Here is a 21,932-nt window from a genome sequence, read left to right as displayed (position 1 = left end):
CATTGAGCTATCAAATGATGTGTTATCTTGATCTAATTCATTAATACCATTTAAAGGTATAACTTTAAAGTAAAACACATCATTCATAGAAACAAAAATGTCATGGTTAACAAATTCGAAATTAAAACCACATTGTATTAAAAGGGAAACAAAAATTATGTTCCTAGTCAAACTAAGAGCATATAAAACATTCTTCAAAATCACTTCCAAACCACTTGGAAGCTTTAAAACGTAGTCTCCTTGAGCTTCGACTTCAACCTTTGCTCTGTTGCCCATGAAGAGACTAGCGTCTCCCTTCTTGTAATGTCTATTTCTTTTGAACCCCTGCAACAAATTGCAAATATGAGTTCCACATCCGGTATCTAGTACCCATGTGTTAGAAGAAATAACATTAAGCTCAACATGTATCATAAAGATAGTACCTGAGGTTTGCCCTGCATCCCTCTTGTTTCTCAACTCTTTAAGATAGGTTGGACAATTTCTTTTCCAGTGTCCTATCTCACCACATTCAAAACATGGGTCATTCGTAGCAACCTTTTGCTTCTTCTCTTTTGGTTTGGTGGGCACCGCTTTAGCTTTTCCCTTTCCCTTGACGTGTCCCTTTCTTTTAGCATAGTTTGCTTTAGAGTCGGGGTGGGGCCTCTTCTTGTTGCCTCCTTCATTGAATTGATAGCGCAGGTAAAGCCTTTTTGCCCATTCCTGCTTCGGCCGTTTCGAGCATTGCATGAAGTTCACCAATGCTCTTGTCCCATCCATTCATGTTGTAGTTCATCACAAAGCTCTCAAATATCTTTGTTAAAGAGTTGAGGATCAAATCCGTAGCCAACTCTTTAGAGACGGGACAATTTAGCCTTTCGAGGCGATCAATGTGGCTTTTCAACTTAAGGACATAAGATGATACCGATTGGGTTTCCTCCATTCAACATGCATGAAACGCCCGAACGGTTTCAAAGCGTTCTACCCTCGCTTATTGTAGGAACATTTCCTTTAACTGGGTAATCATGTCGTATGCCCCGTGATGTTGGAAATCCTTTTGAATTTCGGGAATCATAGTTCCCAACATGAGGCATGAGGCTTGCATGGAGTCCTCGGTATACTTAACCCAATCATTATAGGCTTCCACATCTTCCACGTTAGGTTCATCGAGAATAGGATCGTCCAACACATAGGATATCTTCTCTTGCTTGAGAACGATTCTCAAGTTTTGAAACCAATCCATGAAGTTATTATGGTTGAGACGATCCTTTTCAAGGATGGTTCTTAGTGATAGGTTTCGGACGGTTTGGTTAATCAGGTTTGCATTGTTAGCGGCCATCTACAAAATTTAACCAAGTTTAATTTAGTATTTTCGATATAAATATATTTTAATTACTAATACCCTTTTGTGTGCTATAGACAATTAATAATTAAAATCTAGAATCCAACATTACATGTAAATATTGGTTAGGTGATCTTTATCGCTCTATTTAAATTAACAAGATAGTCAACGTTTGACAATTGCAACTCTTTGCAATTTATAGGCATATGGGATCGATTAAACATCTTTATGTTTAGTTGGCATGTTTAATCCCATCAACACCTTTGTCCCCCATGCTTCGGTGACCCTAAGCACATGGTTTCTAAATCAAGTCGTCCAACTTACACACACGTGTGAGTTTATACATATAAGTGGTTAGGTGACCTTTATCCCACAAACATGGTAAACCCACCTCGAACATACAAGTTCCCTCATGTGGTTAGGTGACCTTTATCCCACAATAAGAGTTCCCAAGTGATTCAAGTGTTGTATAAAAGGATGGTGTTTTACTTGTTTTATAAAATGGGTTTTTAATATTTCAAAATTCTAGTTTAGAAAAATTTTATGTACCATATATTTGCATGCATTCAAATCAATGGTACTTTAGTGAAAACCAATTTTCAAGGTTCTTTTAATAAAACCCATTTTATTATAAAAATCATTAATCTTTAATAAAACCTTTTATTAACCATTTTAATGGTTTTAATAATAACCAATTTTAAGCTTGTTGTTGATTATTAATTTGTTAAGCATGCATATCGACATATCATCTAAACAACATAAATAAGCAACCATACAAGCATAACATACATAACAATAGGTGCATAACCATAGCCAACTATTCTGACAACACTTGTTAGCCGAAACAAGTGTGCCAAAAGGTGTGACACCTCAGGAAAACTAGTAAACAACAACATGACTAGCTTCCTCAGCAACCGCATGCTAAATTTCGGGACGAAATTTCTTTCAAGTTGGGGATAATGTGACAACTCGAGTTTCCAAGATTCCATATTCGCATTAATTTCACGTTAATTGTACGTTAATTGTTTAGCTGTTTGCTTACACGACTTGTTTGCCTTGTAACTGTACACTGGATTATAGGTTGAGATGGTTGTTTGATATGTTATCTGTTTATTGTGATTAAAATGTTTAGTTTCATGAACATGAAGTTATATACTGTTGAGATTAGAACTATACCCGACGAAACAGAAGTGTTTCGCCATAACACACAACGACGAAACGGAAAGCATTTCGCCATAACCCTTATCGACGAAACAAGGTTGTTTCGTCACAAACATCTCGACGAAACAAGCCGTTTCGCCGGCCCATGATTCGCCGAAGCCCATTAAGGGCCCAGTACGTTACGCGACTACTTATTTAGTATTACGGTTCCATTCGTCACACTTTTAACAAATAAGAAACCCTAGAGTTCTCCCTCTGAGTGACGACAACCTCGTGTTCTCGAAGCCCTCAAGATCGACCAATTTATTATTCCCGTTTATCGCGGTTAGTGTTTAACCCTTGCGTGATTGTTTGATTTATATTGTCGTAAACTGTTTGATTGAAATCATTAGATATCGATGCTAAGCAATGTCTATGTTCATGTTTGGATGATAAATTGGTTATAGCAGGATCTATTATCGGTTACAGTTTCTGTGTCGCGATTTGAATTGCTTGTTGATGAACCAGTAAATAGATAGGGCTGATGTCCTGTTATTAATCGTTTAGATTAGGGTTGATGTTCATGAATTCAACTGTTTATGTCACTGTTCATGATTGGTATGATGATGTAAATCATGTGGTTGAATATTGATCGAATACGTGTTACCGTTATGTACCTGTCTATGTTTTGATAACTTGCGAATCATGATTGGATTAGATGTTGTCGATCAACTGCTTAGTGGTAATTAGGGTTTCTGGGTAATCATCAGTTACGTGACGTAACTGACTGTATGGACGAAACGCAAATCACGACGAAACTGATACGACAAAACGATTGTGTTTCGCCGAGGGTAATTATGGCGAAACATGAGGGCGTTTCGCCGAGATCATGCACGACGAAAGGGATGGGTTTCGTCGAAGGGAAATCTCGACGAAATAAGGGTGTTTCGTCGAGTGGGTAAACTGCACAGTAACTGAGTTTAATTCTGTTAAGGGTTAACTGGGTTAGCTAACTGATGTTAAATGCTAAGCATGATTTGCATAAATTTGAATACGTGCTTTGTGTTAATTGATGCTCACTAATTCAATGCCCACTGTGATTGTACTTATCCATGAACTTCGTGAATATAAACTGATTATGTACACATGCATACCATAGGCTTTGACTGATTAATTGGAACAAAGTAGTTAACCAAACCGAGCAAACCGAGGTGAGTTCACACTCTTCCAAGGCATGGGATTCCCGGTGTGTTGGGAAGGACGCCAGTGCTAAAACCTACGTAAAACCTACGTACTATTGTCCTCGGTTTGGGAAGGACACCAGTGTTAGAACCTACGTAAAACCTACGTACTATTGTCCTCGGTTTGGGAAGGACACCGGCGCTAAACCTACGTACTCGCTACGTACTGTCCTCGGTTAGGGAAGGGCACTTACGTAAAACCTACGTAAATTCATACTTACCATTGTCCTCGGATTGGGAAGGACACCTATAGATACATCTAGTCTAGTACATACGATATGGGAAGCCCCCACTTATTATTGTAAAGGTTTGGAAACGAAGATACTGGGTAACGCATGATTATGAAATGAACTTACAATTTCTGAAACAAACTCATTTACTAAAAACAACTGTGAACTCGCTCAACTTTGTTGTTGACTCTCTGTTACATGCCTTGCAGGACGTTAGGTACTCATGGAGCTTGCACTGGGAGGCGCAGTCGTTGTGGGACATGGACAGAGGATGCCATGTTAAAAACATTATGACATTTTGAACTTAATACTTATGTTGGGTTTTCACATTTATGCTTCCGCTAAACACTTAACTATGTTTTGATTTGAACACCTTTTATATTGATGGGTTGAACTTTATTTATTACTTGCAATGTTCAATATGATTGGTGGCTTGATCCTGGTCAGTCACGCCTCCAAGCGGTGATACTCCGCAAGTGGATTTTGGGGGTATGACAAAAGGTCCTTCCTAAGGGGTGAAAAACGACACAAGTGATGTGTCATTGAACTCCTACTTGATCCCGCATCCAAATGCTTCAAGTCTCCTTCTTGTGTTGTGATTTCTCCTCTTTCTTAGTGTTTCCAAAGTGTCTTTAAATTCAGCTCCAAACTCCTTTGGACTTCAAAAATGTGTCTTGGTTATCGGGCTAAAATCCCGTTAAGAACTATGAAGTCCTTTAGGCCCGAAATTAGCCAAAACCAAAAACGCATTTTTGTGTGCATCTTCTTTTACAAAAAAAAAAAAAAAATCCAAATACATTTTTCTAGTAAAAATAAAATGCACCTAATCTATTTATCTTACATGCCAAATGAAAATAAATAAATTACATATCTTACAAATGGAAGAACAAAGATAATATTTATCACAACCCATTGAAATAATAATAAAAAAAATAAATCACAACACAATCATTCAACACAAGGTCATGGCTAGGTTATATGCACCAATATATATATATATATATATATATATATATATATATATATATATATATCCACATATATATATATTAAAATCAAGAAGAAAAAATGGTTCCCTTTTATAACCATTTTCGGCCATGTACAAAAAACCGAAAAGGTAAGTTTTGTCCAAACAAACAAATCATTCATATGAAATAACTTTCCAAGATTCCCTTATGCATGTAAGAAAATAATCTTGAAAAACAAAGGGATAACCATATTAAAACTTTCGGCCATAGGGTTTTATCCAAACCCGAAACCCGAAAATTTTAATCTATTGAAGCATGCACTCATATAAGCGGCTCTAGATGCCATTGTTGGGATTTTCACATGTTTATCAAAGTGATTTCATCGATACAAAATCAAAACGCAGCGGAAATAGTATTTAAAAATGTTACTTTTAAGATATAAATTTCATTTATATGCAAAATCCCAAAACCCGGATCCATATATGAACATGCATACTATCAAACGCAACCATAGGATGTTTAGAAAACTACCTTCTTGGAGTAAAAGGAAACAAAAGGATGATGCTTCTTGAACGGTTGCCTTCAAGTGTAGAAGACCTCAAGCTTGTATACTGTGACAACTCGTGTTTCAAACCATCCTTTGTACTTCAATATAACACGCTTGAACACTATGTGACTAGGTGACGTGCTGATATTAATGAAATGTTATGACATTATGATATGTGATTGTATGTATTGCATGTATGTATGTTAAGTAGTCGCACCACACAACTCAAACGCACAACACTAGTGCAATCGCATAAGCCCAAGTTAGGGCCACACTCCTTCTACTCGAAGCGAGAGGGCAGCCCAAGTTAGGGTTCGGCCCACTCCCATTTCTCTTCTTATTTGCGCACACATGCCCATTAGTGGGGTTGGTCTCTCATTTTTGCAAAATCACCCAAATACACAAAACCCTAGTTCTCTCTTCTCCTCTCTTGTTCGACGGCAACAACTCCTTCAACCAAAGCTTCGTATCTTGATCCACTGCACATGCACACTTCGGTTAGTTTTATACTTTTGATTAGTTTCCATGATGTTATGATTTCTATGATATTATGTTAATTGATGTTGTGATCGTATGCTAAGTGATATTGCGATTGCTATGATTTCACATAATGGTTCAGGAATCTTGATTCGTAGGATTAGGAATGATTATGTGTCCATGAGTTTAAATGATAAAGTGGTATAATGTTAATATTGATCTAGAGTCGAACATAGGATAAATCGGCTGTATGTGTGCATAATCGGATTGATTGTATGGCCGAACATGAAGTATGGTATGATGATTTGAAACCTTTAATCGGATGGTTTAATATTGTAAGTCGTTTGAATGCCTTAAACATGATTAGGGTTCATATGGATTATGTGATAAGAACTATGATTTGATCGATCAGAATAGAGATAGAAACTGTTGATGTTGTTGATTGACTTTGTGTAAATATGGAAACTGTTGAATGATTGAAACTGATGGCATGAAATTAGGGGATTAGTAACTGACTTACAAGATTTAAGGAAATGTATGATCAATCGCACAAGTCCTTTGGTCGCACAAGAGCTGAACGTACAAGCTCTTGGATCGCACAAGGACAACCACACAAGCTAGGTACAACTGGGTGCAGCACATAGTACAATCTAGTCTTGCATGACCGCCCAATATATTGTGGATCACACAAGAGGGTGCCGATCGCACAATATATTGGGCCGCACTATACATTCAACCTTATTACGTTGTTGGGCCGTATAACCCAAAACTCAATCGCACAAGTCATTCTTAATTGCACAAGTTAAATGGACGCACGAGATTAGTTAACAGTTAAGGTGTTTGATTAAATGTTGGGCCGCCCAACGTAATTTATTGTGATAAGCAGTTGGGCCTATCAGCCCAAACCCGATCGCACAAGTCTAACCGGGACGCACAAGATACCTAATTGTTATTAATTGGGCCGAGTATGCTGTTGGGCTGCATTACTATTCGGGCCGGGTTTGTGATGGATCGCACAACATGTTGGGCTGGGTACTAATTGGACTTCTTTGATAAATCGCATAAGCTAGAACTGTTACATGACTGTTAACGTATTTGCCATGATTCATATATGCTCGAAACCTGTTAGTTATGTGTAAATATACGTGCATTACTTGAACCTAGACCTGACTTGTATGGTAACCAATGTTAGGACGTGGTTGACCACTTATAACTCAAGCAACCTTTTGTGTATCTGCCGAGCAAACCAAGGTGAGTTCACACTCTTACCAAGGCATGGGATTCCCGGGGTTGGGAATGGGTTTGAATAATGGGATTGAACAATTACTTGTACTTACACGGCTACTAGACTATCTACCATCGTCCTCGGGTTAAGCAGGGCACTTACGTAAAACCTACGTAAACATGTACTTACCACTGTCCTCAAGTTACGAAGGGCACTTGCGTAAAACCTACGTAAACTCACACATACTACTGTCTTCGGGTTAAGAAGGACACTTACGTAAAACCTACGTAAACCCCACGCGTACCACTGTCCTCGGGTAAAGAAGGGCACTTACGTAAAGCCTACGTGAACTTCGTACGTACTCCTGTTCTCGGGTTAAGAAGAACACTTATGGTTACAAATAGTCTAGTAAATATAAACATGGAAGCCCCCACTAATATTACATACAAACATGGGAAGTCCCCACTAATATTACATACAAACATGGGAAGCCCCCACTAATATTACATACAAACATGGGAAGCCCCCACTTATTACTGTAAAAAAAAGGTTTGGGAAACAGGGTAAACCGGTTAATCATATTTTTCAACATGGGAAACCCCCACGGCAAGTAAGCCAGCTAAAGACAAGCTACGTTTTAGTAAAACACTTAAAACGAACACCCAACTGTGAACTCGCTCAACATTGTTGTTGACTAGTTGTTACATGCCTTGCAGGCCTTTAGGTGCATATCAAAGGAACTTGCTGTCTGAGAAGCTGGAGTGGTCATGGGTCGGAACACAAGGAAATGCAACACAAGACTAAGAGCTGACATGTGATTTTATAAACACTTATTGAGTTGAATATGCTTCCGCTGTAAACTGTGAAATATTGTACACTGTTGTTAATAAATGAAAGTTTATTTAATATACTCATGATGTTCAATGTGATTGGTGGCTAAGATCCTGGTCAGTCACGCCTCCAAGCGGTGGTACTCCGCATGTGGATTTTAGGGGTGTGACAGATTGGTATCAGAGCCATTGGTTATAGTGAACTTGGTTTTAAAAAGGGAAACTATTTGTGTAAAACCAGACTATAACCGGATAGTTCTGAAAACGGGAATACGACCATGACACTCAGCTCCAGATTGCAAGGTTCGTCTCTCTTATACTCATTGTACTACATAACTAGAGAACACCTACATACGATATTGCATGTGATTGCACGCTTAGCACCACGATACGAAATCAGACTTGCACGTGATATGTGACTGATAGGGTGGCAAAACTCTCCTGGAGCACCGAGGACTCCCTAGAGTCGGTCACGAAAAAAAAAAATCCCTAAACTCTCATGACCTACGCTATGTGATACTCTTTGATTGCAACTCAAGTATGAGGAACCATTTGACATGCGTTAAGAGGAGCTGAGATGAGCATGCAAATCACAATATTATTGTGGGTGCACACATAATAATAATGTGGGGTGCATGTGAGTTCCAGTTAGGCTTAACAAGTGGAAAAGGGGTTCTGTCCTGTTATTTGATCAGAATTAAACATAACCAACCTATAGGGGCCATGGCAGTAATTGTCCCATACTTGAACTCAAACGTGAACCTCTCATTTATCGTCGGATTCTTTCGGAAACTCGATGCTGTCGAGTGCTACCTGAACACCCATCAGAACACCTAGCGAACCGTGTAGAATGTTAGGTGCTTATACGAACGTCCCTGAGTTGGATGTCCCCGCGTCGAATGATTGAACGACACCTTTCCTATTCCTCCTCGTTTACTGAAACTCATGGATTGACGTCTCCGATCCTGAAGTGTGATCACTTCTGCAACACTCTCGTATCAGACAGTGAACTACTTGAACCACTCGTAACGACGACGGACAGGAGGATGAGCGTAGCACCTTAACGACCTCATTACGAGTTAAGTTAAAACGTCATCAACCCAAGGAACAATGACAGTTTTGGGAGCTCTAGTAGCAGTAGCAACAACACTGGATGTGGTACTCGCAATGGGCATTTAGGATTGGTGTGGACAAGCCAAGATTGTAACAACATGGTGGCCTTCATGCTCTTAGTAATAAATCACTTCGTCACTGTTCAGCTCAACCCTGGTACATCTCGAAACCGAACCTGCTGTGGAAACGGCAGATGGCGAGCCTATTGAAACCTCATATGGGGGTTGGAATGCAAACTCGACCTTGTGGGACAAGTTATCGACGTCGACCATCCTTCTGCTACCCTTGATAGATTTGATGCAGTAGCCGTGTGGATTGGCTACCCAGATATCGTATGCATAAACCCAGTGAGGAGAAAACTTTGTACGGAAAATGTTATCTATTGCAGCGTGTCAGAGTGGCACAACGGTTAACTTCATTTCAGCAAGAAAGGCCAGGAGTGTCTACGGAAGGATTACCCCGCAATGTTAACCCTCAACACAGATGTCAAGACTAAGGAAAGGAGGATCGAGGATCCACCAATTATTCGTGACTTCTCCCTAAATGTTATCAGAAGAACTGTCAGGTTTATCTACACATCGACATGTGGGATGTCAGACCTGTATCATGCTAGAAGTAACCCTTGTTATTAGTATATCCTATTACCTTACACCAGGAAGGTTGCAGGAGCTGTCTAACCAACTTCAGGAATTATTGGACGCGAGCTTCATCGGACCTAGTTTTCGCTTTAAGGAGCCCCGTTATACCCGGGAAGAGTTTTTCCGCATGTGTAATGATTATCGAGAACTCAACAAGGTGACTGATCTATTCCAAGAGTCAGGAGGAACACGAGCAACATTTACGAATTAGCTTGGAACTTCTTCGATCAGAACAGATGTACGCCAAGTTTTCAAAATGCGACTTCTGGCTTCGTGAAGCCCACTTCCTAGGCCACGTGGTAAACAAGGATGGGATCCATGTGGATCCATCCAAGATAGATTCGATCAGGAACTGGCCTGCACCGCGTACACTAACGGAAATACGCCAATTCTTGGGATTGGCGGGTTATTTCAGACGATTCATTAAAGATTTCTCAAAGATTGCACAGCCGCTTACACTACTGACACAAGAGGGTGTCACTTATCGTTGGGGTAATACTCAGGAATCAGCTTTTCAACAGTTAAAGGATAGGCCCTGCAGCGCTCCTATTCTTTCATTGTCAGTAGGCATGGACGATTTTGTGATCTATTGTGACGCATCGATACAGGGCTTGGTTGTGTATTGATGCAACGGGATAAAGCTATTGCTTACGCTTCACGCCAACTTAAAGTTCACGAACGGAACTACACTATGCACGACTTAGAGCTGGGAGTTGTTGTTTTCGCGCTTAAGATATGGCGACATTACCTGTACGGTACCAAGTGCACCATCTACACCGATAAAAGGAGTCTCGAGCATATCTTCAAGCAGAAGGAATTGAGCATGCGTCAACGTCGATGAGTTGAACTACTGAATGATTACGAATGTGCCATCAAGTACCATCCGGGCAAAGCTAATGTTGTGGCTGACGCCCTCAGTCAAAAGGATACTACGCCTAGGCGCGTACGAACACTACAACTTACTATTCAGTCTGGTCTTCCTGCTCAGATACGAGATGCTCAGGTAGAAGCATTGAAACCAGAAAACGACAGGGCAGAAGCCTTACGCGGCTCAAGGCAACGATTAGAACAGAAGGAAGACGACGCCTATTATGTAACAGGACGCATTTGGGTCCCACTATATGGCAACTTACGCGAGCTTGTAATGGACGAAGCGCATAAGTCCCGCTACTCGGTACATCCAGGTTCGGATAAAATGTACCACGATCTCAGAACTACGTATGGGTGGCCTAGCATGAAAGCTCACATAGCAACATACGTTAGCAAGTGCTTGACTTGTGCGAGAGTCAAGTCAGAATACCAGAAACCATCAGGCCTACTTCAGCAACCCAAGATACCACAATGGAAATGGGAGGAAATTTCCATGGATTTTGTTACTGGCCTACCTAGATCTCAGCGTGGTAACGATACCGTTTGGGTGATCGTGGATCGACTCACTAAGTCTGCTCACTTCTTGGCTATCAAAGCAACGGATAAGTTCTCTACCTTAGCAGACATCTACTTGAAAGAGGTTGTTTCAAGGCATGGAGTGCCAACTTCTATTATTTCGGATCGTGATGCACGATTTACTTCAGAACTGTGGCAAACAATGCACAAATCTTTTGGCTCTCGATTAGACATGAGCACAGCTTACCACCCTCAGACGGATGGGCAGTCTGAGCGCACTATCCAGACTCTAGAAGACATGCTTCGGGCGTGTGTTATTGATTTCGGCAACAGCTGGGAAAAGCATCTCCCGTTAGTGGAGTTTTCATACAATAACAGTTACCATACCAGCATCCAAGCCGCTCCATTCGAGGCATTATACGGGCGTAAATGCCGGTCACCTCTCTGTTGGGCAGAGGTGGGGGATAGTCAGATCACAGGTCCAGAACTTGTAGTTGATGTTACTGAACGGATTGCACAGATACGGCAACGCATGGTGGCGGCTCGTGACCGTCAGAAAAGTTACGCTGATAAGCGCAGGAAACCACTCGAGTCCCAGGTTGGGGATCGAGTGCTACTCAAAGTTTCACCATGGAAAGGTGTAGTTCGTTTTGGCAAACGAGGCAAGCTCAATCCGCGGTATGTTGGACCATTCGAAATCATAGAAAGAATAGGCAAAGTGGCCTACAAACTAAACCTACCAGCAGAACTCGGTGCAGTTCACAACGTCTTTCACGTGTCGAATCTGAAGAAGTGTCTGTCAGATGAGACCCTCATAGTTCCTTTGAAGGAGCTCACTATCGATGAACAGTTGCGATTCGTCGAGGAACCTGTTGAAATCACGGACCGGGATGTTAAGGTCCTCAAGCACACCAGAATACCTCTTGTTCGAGTTCGTTGGAACTCCCGTCGTGGCCCAGAGTTCACCTGGGAACGAGAAGATCAAATGAAACTCAAATATCCCCAGTTGTTCGAGAACAATGCAACCACTACTGAGGCTGAAGCTACTACAGAATTTCGGGACGAAATTCCAACTCAACGGGGGGATGATGTGACACCCCAGGAAAAACCAGTAAACAATACAACTTAACTAGCTTCCTCAGTAACCGCATGCTAAATTTCGGGACGAAATTTCTTTCAAGTTGGGGATAATGTGACAACTGTGTTTCAAACCATCCTTTGTACTTCAATATAACACGCTTGAACACTATGTGACTAGGTGACGTGCTGATATTAATGAAATGTTATGACATTATGATATGTGATTGTATGTATTGCATGTATATATGTTAAGTAGTCGCACCACACAACTCAAACGCACAACACTAGTGCAATCGCATAAGCCCAAGTTAGGGCCACACTCCTTCTACTCGAAGCGAGAGGGCAGCCCAAGTTAGGGTTCAGCCCACGGGTTCGGCCCACTCCCCTTTCTCCTCTTATTTGCGCACATATGCCCATTAGTGGGGTTGGTCTCTCATTTTTGCAAAATCACCCAAATACACAAAACCCTAGTTCTCTCTTTTCCTCTCTTGTTCGACGGCAACAACTCCTTCAACCAAAGCTTCGTATCTTGATCCACTGCACATGCACACTTCGGTTAGTTTTATACTTTTGATTAGTTGCCATGATGTTATGATTTCTATGATATTATGTTAATTGATGTTGTGATCGTATGCTAAGTGATATTGCGATTGCTATGATTTCACATAATGGTTCAGGACTCTTGATTCGTAGGATTAGGAATGATTGTGTGTCCATGAGTTTAAATGATAAAGTGGTATAATGTTAATATTGATCTAGAGTCGAACATAGGATAAATCGGCTGTATGTGAGCATAATCGGATCGATTGTATGGCCGAACATGAAGTATGGTATGATGATTTGAAACCTTTAATCGGATGGATTAATATTGTAAGTCGTTTGAATGCCTTAAACATGATTCGGTGTTCATATGGATTATGTGATAAGAACTATGATTTGATCGATCAGAATAGAGATAGAAACTGTTGATGTTGTTGATTTACTTTGTGTAAATATGGAAACTGTTGAATGATTGAAACTGATGGCATGAAATTAGGGGATTAGTAACTGACTTACAAGATTTAAGGAAATGTATGATCAATCGCACAAGTCCTTTGGTCGCACAAGAGCTGAACGTACAAGCTCTTCGATCGCACAAGGACAACCACACAAGCTAGGTACAACTGGGTGCAGCACATAGTACAATCTAGTCTTGCATGACCGCACAATATATTGTGGATCGCACAAGAGGGTGCCGATCGCACAATATATTGGGCCGCACTATACATTCAACCTTATTACGTTGTTGGGCCGTATAACCCAAAACTCAATCGCACAAGTCATTCTTAATTGCACAAGTTAAATGGACGCACAAGATTATTTAACAGTTAAGGTGTTTGATTAAATGTTGGGCCGCCCAACGTAATTTATTGTGATAAGCAATTGGGCCTATCAGCCGAAACCCGATCGCACAAGTCTAACAGGGACGCACAAGATACCTAATTGTTATTAATTGGGCCGAGTATGCTGTTGGACTGCTTTACTATTCGGGCCGGGTTTGTGATGGATCGCACAACATGTTGGGCTGGGTACTAATTGGACTTCTTTGATAAATCGCATAAGCTAGAACTGTTACATGACTGTTAACGTATTCGCCATGATTCATATGTGCTCGAAACCTGTTAGTTATGTGTAAACATACGTGCATTACTTGAACCTAGACCTGAGTTGTACGGTAACCAATGTTAGGACGTGGTTGACCACTTATAACTCAAGCAACCTTTTGTGTATCTGCCGAGCAAACCAAGGTGAGTTCACACTCTTACCAAGGCATGGGATTCCCGGGGTTGGGAATGGGTTTGAATAATGGGATTGAACAATTACTTGTACTTACACGGCTACTAGACTATCTACCATCGTCCTCGGGTTAAGCAGGGCACTTACGTAAAACCTACGTAAACATGTACTTACCACTGTCCTCAAGTTATGAAGGGCACTTACGTAAAACCTACGTAAACTCACACATACTACTGTATTCGGGTTAAGAAGGACACTTACGTAAAAACAATGAAATCGTGTACTATAAGTGTACTATTGAACATAACAAGCATATGATATGAAAGCATGAAAGGCACGAAAGTAACAAGTAGGCACATGTGTTTCACCCCAAATTGTTTGGAAAACAGTAAAAGAGGGGTCTATGTACTCACCTGAGATTGCTTTGAAGTCCTTGTATAACAACCAAATAATGCTAGAGATCACGGATATCAAACGGCACCTAATATAGGTAACTATGTTAATATACCAGACCTAAATCGGAGGATTTGGATAGAATGAGGGTTCGTAAACCAAACGAGTATGTAGACTCGTGCAATATGGTTTAACAAAGCCTACACACTAAAATGAAACCTAACCTAAGTGCTTACGACCCATTACGACCCGTTTAGGTAGCTTATGCTACCTTAATGCGTCATTCGCGTAAAACGCGTTTGGAACGCCTAACGTCGTGACCATAAGGTATAACCTTGGAAGGTTATTCCCTATACAATTATGGTCACCTAATGTGTTTGGTCGGATCCTAGTGATCGACCAAATGGGTCGGGTTCGAAAGTATAAGCGATTGTTTAGATCGCTTACCTTACGACCCTATATAAGCACTATACTAAAAGTGACGAGCTAAGCATGTTAGAACATGCTTAACTAAGTTTAGAAAAAAGGTTTGGTATCAAAATAAACGGTTTTGATACCTATGAGTAGTTTGGTTACAAAATACGCAAGAATGCGCATTTTGGCCGAAACTACGACTCATCACTGAGCCTAGATAACGTGGTAATCAGTAGGTGTAGTCACTATGGACTATAACCATCGTGATCACGCTCACGTTTATGATGTTCAAACGAACTTCGTGTTGACCATAAACTTGGTCAATGCAGAAAGTCAAACAAAGCTTGACTTTCGGACTCGAAAAGCGAATAAAAGAACGAAAGAACACTTACGAAGGGTCCCCGAAAGCTAATCTTGATCCAGGAGCTCAGGTATGAAGCAAAGGCATCAGCTTAGAGCTTTTAGATCAGATTTGTGGGTTTTTAGCCAAAATGGGGGGGGGGTATTTATAGGATATGCAAGACCGTTAGGATCGTTTCTTGAATATCGTGCCTCGATCTAACCCGTACACTTGTCACAATGTTGTGGTGGCTTATTTTGCCCCCACCATAGGGATTTGACACGTGGCGTTGCCCTTTGCAGGTTTGAAAGGCTGTTGCAAGTGGATTAAAAACATTGAATCTGGTCTGGGAGGCTGACGCGGCCCGTGTAAGAGTTCACCTTGGCTTTACGCGGGCCGCCTAGAGGTCCAGATCAGAAAACAAGTTTCAGAAATGACAGTTTAGGTCCCTGTTGTGGTTTAAGGCCATTTCTGACATGTTTAAGGCCCGTTAAGCCATCTTTAAGGCACTAAAATGATGCTTAAACATTGAGGACATGAAACATGCTCAAAAATATGCCGGATGTTGGTTCGTTTGGCCGTACGATCGCGATGTTCGCTTAATTACGACGGAATGCGCATAAGCGCGAAAAACGATCCAAATTGCGCGACGAATGGATTTTTCTTATGCCAAACACTAAGGTATAATATTATGATGTTTACATAAAGTTTTGGATGTCTGGATGTATTCAGTGCGTAAGTTATGCGCGAAAGTGCAAACTTATGCACTTTTTGACACTTTTAGTCCCTGAATGATCCAAAAGTTTATTTTAGCACACCGAACACCTCGAAGCCTATTTCTAAGCTATGTAAAGGATATTTATGGTTTGGTCATGATCCGGAATGTCTGTTACAGTTCAAATTGGCATACTTTCGCCATTTGTCAAATTTAGTCCCTGTAGGCGAAATAACTTGTTTTTGCCATACCAAAGCCTTCAAAACTTATTTCTAAGTTATGTAAAGGTTATTTAAGGTATGTTAAGTATATGTTGATGTTACGGAGTATTTGTCGCATTAACTGAGTACGTTTACGCACCAGTTTGCGTATAATTCTCCAGAAAGCGATGAAGAGTTTGAAATTGAACAAAAGTCAAAACATGAAAAATGTAAAACACAACCTAACAAACATTGTGATCAAATAACTTTGTTTTATTGATAACTGAACTGTTCACAATGATTTCAAGCACAAATGTTACAGTCTCCCCTACTTGTGGAAATTTCATCCCGAAATTTATTTAGAGGAAACTCGTGGAAAAAGATGCGGATACTTTGCCTTCCACTACAGAAAAAATGTCATTTAGTGACATACAAAATGTGCCATAAAACAACAAAAAAGTGCCACTAAAAACACCCGTAGGAATGGGCGGCACACAAAAAAAGTGCCACTAGAAGCGCTGACGCTAAAGCCTTTTAGTGGCACTTTTTCAATCTGCCACACAAAGTATATAGGCTTTTAGTGGCACTATTTTTTCTGCCACTATAAACTTTTAAGCTTTTGTAGCACATATTTTTTGCCACAAAAATCATATCAAATTATTTATCATATTAATTTTTATTAATTACAATTATTATTTATTTACATCAAAGAATAAAATAAAATTGTAAAATGTAAAAATCATAATAATATAATCAATTCAATTAAAAAATTCAATCAATCATCTTCCAAAGATTCCAAATGTTTGCAAAGAAATAACTAATAAGTGTCAACCTTAGTCTAAATATCGAACATAAAAAACAAATATTTAAAAAATGTTTGAACAAAAACTCAAAACTCCATGGCGCTCATGAATCTCTTTCACATTCTTCATGTGAGTAAAATATTCATTGTGTTAACTCTTTCTTAGCGATCGTATTTCACACTTCATAGTTGTTCCTTGCACTTGCTCCTTATTGTCGCCGCATCAACCAATTCACTATATTCAACCTGGAATTTCACAATTCATGTTCAAATGATTAGATCTCATAACCCATTTTTGCGCCTAGGCTACCTCCAGGCACTATAGGTCCGCCTCGCTACGCCCCAACGCCTAGGCGCGCGCTTTTTGCGCTTTTGACAACATAGGTACATATATGATTTTCCTACGATTGCCTTTTCTTGCATTTCTGTGCCTTGTGTCTTGTGCCTAGGTGACAACCAAACCCTTTGTGCTCTGTGACTTTGACTACTATGCATGGATTTCTATTATAATTTATAAGCTTTTATTATTTTATTTATAACCAACTATAGATAATGATGATAATTGACATAATCTGCCATCTAGAGAGAATAGTTGTTAAGAGTAAATAGCGGACGATAGTGACAAGCAACCTAACGCTACGTATCGATATCGATGAAATAGCGGGCGCTATTTTATATTTAGCGATACACTAGAAGAGAATTTTAGAAATATTTTATATGTATATTATATCTATATACGGTGTATCTATACGCATATTTAACAAATAAACCTAAAATCCAGCTATTGTATATGGATAGTTTATAATAACTATTTATATAAAAAAAACCTGAAATCCCACTATTTACTCACTATGGAGGGGCTAAAATCAGATAACGATGAATGAGTGCTTCAGTACGTTATTCGCTATAGCGCTTTCTATGAGTGCTATTAACAACTATGGACGAGTTCTTGTTCATAACTTATATGAGTAAACTTTAGCTACCAATAATAGAACTAGAAGACTACCTCGCATTGCAGTGACATAGAGAAAGGGATCACTCTCTCCATTAAGTGAAAATTTGCAAAATTCAAAAACTTCATCCTGAACGGGACAGGTGACTCTAATTAGTGTAGGCAAATTGAAAAACACGGTCTAAAAACATAATGATAAATGCTTACATTTTCTTTTGATAAAGAAGCTTTAGCTATTGACGATGAGATATCCCAAACCGTACCAGGGCCACTTCCAACCGACACACGATATTTCCCGTCAGGACTGAGACAGATAAATACCAATAAACATCAGACAAAATAAAAAAAAAAAATCTAAAGCCTGACGAAGAAACTAAAGTTAACCTGAAATCTAATTTTTTTCACAGATGTATGAGCCTTAGGCGCATCAAGGACTAATGCCATGGTAGGCCACTTTGAACACCCTCAATGTACCATCATGTACTGCACAATAACTGGATGGTTAATTGAACCGAACCCTATATATTAGTTTTTGATAATCATGTGAAAGATGGCCTTTACCTCACCAAGTCACCAACTACATGTAGAGAACCATCCTGATCAGAAAGGGAATTAGAGGCCGAATCGATAAGTGAGATGACTAAAGCATTTGGGATGCCACTTCGACCTTCACCACTGCCAGCCGCAAAAATCACATAATTTGGTCGGTTACCAGAATCTTCGTCTTCTTTCTTGGCATCTGTGCCAGATGATTTGAGGGCATTATGTGCTATGAAAGAAGCACCGCAGAATGGAACACCATACTTCTTACAATTCTCCCCCATTACTCACCAAGTTCCAACCTAAAACACATGTATCATACGTATCAATAAGAAAGCAAACAATCCACATTGTCAATCAATCTAACTGTTGAAAAAAATCAACAGAAAAACTAGAATTATGATACGGATCATTACGATATGGAGCAGTTAGAGCATTCACATCATATCCACCATCTTATCTGATGCAACTAGCTTCTAGTCAACTCTAATCTACATTGTCAATTAATCTAACAAATTGTTGAAGAAAGTCAATCTTGTAAAAATCGGGATTAATCGCCGATTAAGTGGTCATCGGTAGTAGACCGATTAAATTTCACCTAGTCAGACATAAAATCAGTAATTGGTCAAAGTCGGCCAAATTTCTGTCAAAATGGGTCAAAATCTTTGATGTATTTGAAAATTTATACTTATTAGTCCAATATGATTAATAAATTTAAAAACTGTATAGAAAAAATGCTTGGATTGGCTCTCATTAAGCTCAGCAGATGAGCTTGGCCTGTTGCTGCTCGACACCACTACTCTTTTTGAGTTAAAAAATAGCAGAGGAATCCCAAGTGATAAAAAAAGCGTCAAGTTGCTTTGAATGAGATATTTTCAACCACTATGGTTTTTTAACAAGGGGCCACCTGGGTTGATTCATTCTAAATTAACAATTTAATAGCAATGGATTAGTATCAGTTTGACAGCAACAAGTCATGTTCTTTGCAACAAGTCATGTTCTGTTGCAACAAGTCTTCTCTCTAGAAAGCAACAAGTCATTTTCCATTACTGACCACTTCGTTTCCAGCCATCTTCTCTCTAGAAAGCAACAAGTCTTGTTCCGTTGCTGACCACTTCATTTCGGTGAGCTCCGTCTGTTTGACAAGTTATATTCCAATGGAGTAGGTGCCCATTGTTGGGTTAACCGGTTTGTTCACGGGTTAACCAGCCCCCCAGCCCTATAAGGATTTTTTAGAGCCAAGAATAATACACTAATAAAATGCACCCTCCAAGAAATGAAATACTCACACTGGAACACTGCCTGAAAGAATATACAAGAATAACTGACCTGTATTCCAGCCCTGAGCCCCTGATACAAGTTCTACACTAAAATCTATTCACGGACCAGGTTGTCCAACCTAAACACACACCATTTTTTTTTCAAATTTAAAGATGGGGGAAGGGATGATAGATGGGATGTGAATGCTCTTAGACGTTCAAAAGATGGAACTAATATTTTAAAAAGAACAATCTACTTACAAAAATATAAAACAAAAGGTTGAAAAAACAAAGATCATGTTCCATACAATTGACTAAAACAAATAAATTAAAAACAACTTGTTCATGATCACGTGTGTGCGTGTGTTTTACTTTAAAGTTAGAGGGTTAAAGAGAATGACTTACAAAACAATACGTGCTCTGATTTTGATGATGATCATCTACACAAAGATATTTGCTGTTGGGAACAAAATCAGCACACCAGTACTGCAAAAACTTAGTGCTTTAACAATGTGGCTATTTGCAAATAGAAAAGAAACCCACAACCTTCCACAACCCTAAAAGAACAAAAATCAGTGCCTGGAGTTCTAGATAGACAAATCGAAAGCATTGAAACTATCTGATAAAGAAAACATACAAATTTTGAGTAGCAATTTGCAAATCAGAATAAAAATTCATGGACTATCAGTGGTTTAGGGTTAGAAACGAGCAAATCACGTCCCTAGTGGTAAGCAAATCATCGAACACTTGGTGGGCATGTTATTAGTAACCAAGATATTTCTGTACATCATCTACAAAGTCCTCTAAGTTAGATTATATTGATCAAAATGAAAACAAGGAACAATTAATATAATAATAACCACTTACGAAGTAGCAAAAGTGAAGCAGAAATGTCTTTTCTGCTCTAGAATCCCCTTCATCGATGCTGCCAAGAACAGTCGCCACTCATTGGGTGACGTCGTCCGATTAGGTCAGGGAGAAGGAGAGGGAAGTTAATCTCTGTCCGATTAGGTCAGGGAGAAGGAGAGGGAAGTTAATCTCTGGTGTGGGAACTGGGAAATCCAAATATTGGGAGGGAGGGAGCGAGTGAGCGGGAATTAATTCGGGAAAGGGGGATGTGAATTTTTTTCAAATTAATTATATAGACTAATTAATAATTCTTTTACAAATTAATAAATTGGAAATTAAAATAGATTTGTATAGTGAATTTAAATTATGTTTACAGACTAAATTTAAGTGTGGAAATTAAAATAGATTTGTATAGTGAATTTAAGATTTAGAAGTGTTATGCGTTCAAAATCGAAAAATAATAGTATAACTTATTTGTGTATTTTAGGCATATTAGGTGGCATTGAATTATGATTGACCGTATATAGTCATGGTAACTCATGAATGACAATAGATTCATTAGTTAGGCTTCAAATTAGCGCTACGTAGAATGAGTGTAAGGATGGGGCAAAAAAATGGACATAAGGAAATGGGGGATGAGCCTAAAATATATATGTATATGTTATATGTATATGTGTATGTGAGAAGAAAATGCAAAAATTTTTGTCCTTTCCTCCCGTCCTCATCGTCCCAACCCTGACTTTTAAGACACCGACGAGCCACCCGGAATGGTGTCGGGCCTGGACGACCCTCCCACCGAGTGGTCTTATGGTGACTCTTAATAAACAATGATCACAATTTTTTTTTGGTATACCATATCATAATTTGGAATTATAAATTAAATATGGGTTACAACTTACAATGAGGGAAATTAGAATTGCTCGAAATTATCAATGTCAAATGTCATACATAAAGTGTAATCTATATATATTCTAAAGTTTAGTTATATGTTCTATTTTAAAACCAAAATTTATGGTTGTTTTAAATGAATCATCCTATAAAAATCCTATTAATTGCATTTAATTTATATTAAATAAATAAGAGATAAGATAAAAAATAAAATAAAATAATTATATATCAATAATCATTAAAATTAATATCATCAATAACACATTATAGTAAATAATATATTATAGATAAAGGTAGATTAGTTTAAAGTTAACTTTGATCTTAATTTGTTTTAATAATTGGTTTAAAGATAATTATTCCAAACTTATGATTATTCTATAAAATGATCTTTGACAAGGTAACCATAAATTTAAATTTCGAAGTAACTAATATATTAAAAGTAGCTCAAATATAATTCGTAATAAAAACACAACAATATATTTTCAAAGAAAACATATAATAAAAAAATAGGTAAAGGGATCCAAATGATATCAAATATTAAGAACTTATCCATGATATTAGTATCAGAATTTAATAGATTAAGATAAAATTTAAACCGAAAGATCATAAGT

At 38.9% G+C, this 21,932-nt stretch overlaps 1 long non-coding RNA gene across 4 annotated transcripts; it reads right to left on the bottom strand.

The window, feature by feature from the left end:
* Positions 1–16,770: 16,770 nt before the first annotated feature.
* LOC110929321 lies at positions 16,771–20,682 on the bottom strand. Of its 4 annotated transcripts, none has more exons than XR_002586998.2 (8): positions 20,452–20,682; positions 19,990–20,375; positions 19,380–19,724; positions 18,347–18,627; positions 18,170–18,268; positions 17,993–18,089; positions 17,840–17,915; positions 16,771–17,079 (listed from the first exon to the last, which is right to left on the bottom strand). It is a non-coding gene; the product is annotated as an uncharacterized LOC110929321 (long non-coding RNA). The 4 variants fall into 4 exon arrangements; XR_004889095.1 differs by lacking the exon at positions 19,380–19,724 and having other exon boundaries at positions 19,990–20,141; positions 20,222–20,375; XR_004889094.1 differs by lacking the exon at positions 19,380–19,724.
* Positions 20,683–21,932: the final 1,250 nt, after the last annotated feature.

This window comes from Helianthus annuus, chromosome 3, assembly GCF_002127325.2.
Source record: "Helianthus annuus cultivar XRQ/B chromosome 3, HanXRQr2.0-SUNRISE, whole genome shotgun sequence".
Lineage (NCBI taxonomy): Eukaryota > Viridiplantae > Streptophyta > Magnoliopsida > Asterales > Asteraceae > Helianthus > Helianthus annuus.
Note: the sequence above shows the minus strand (reverse complement) of the source record. Positions and strands in the feature narration are given on the sequence as shown.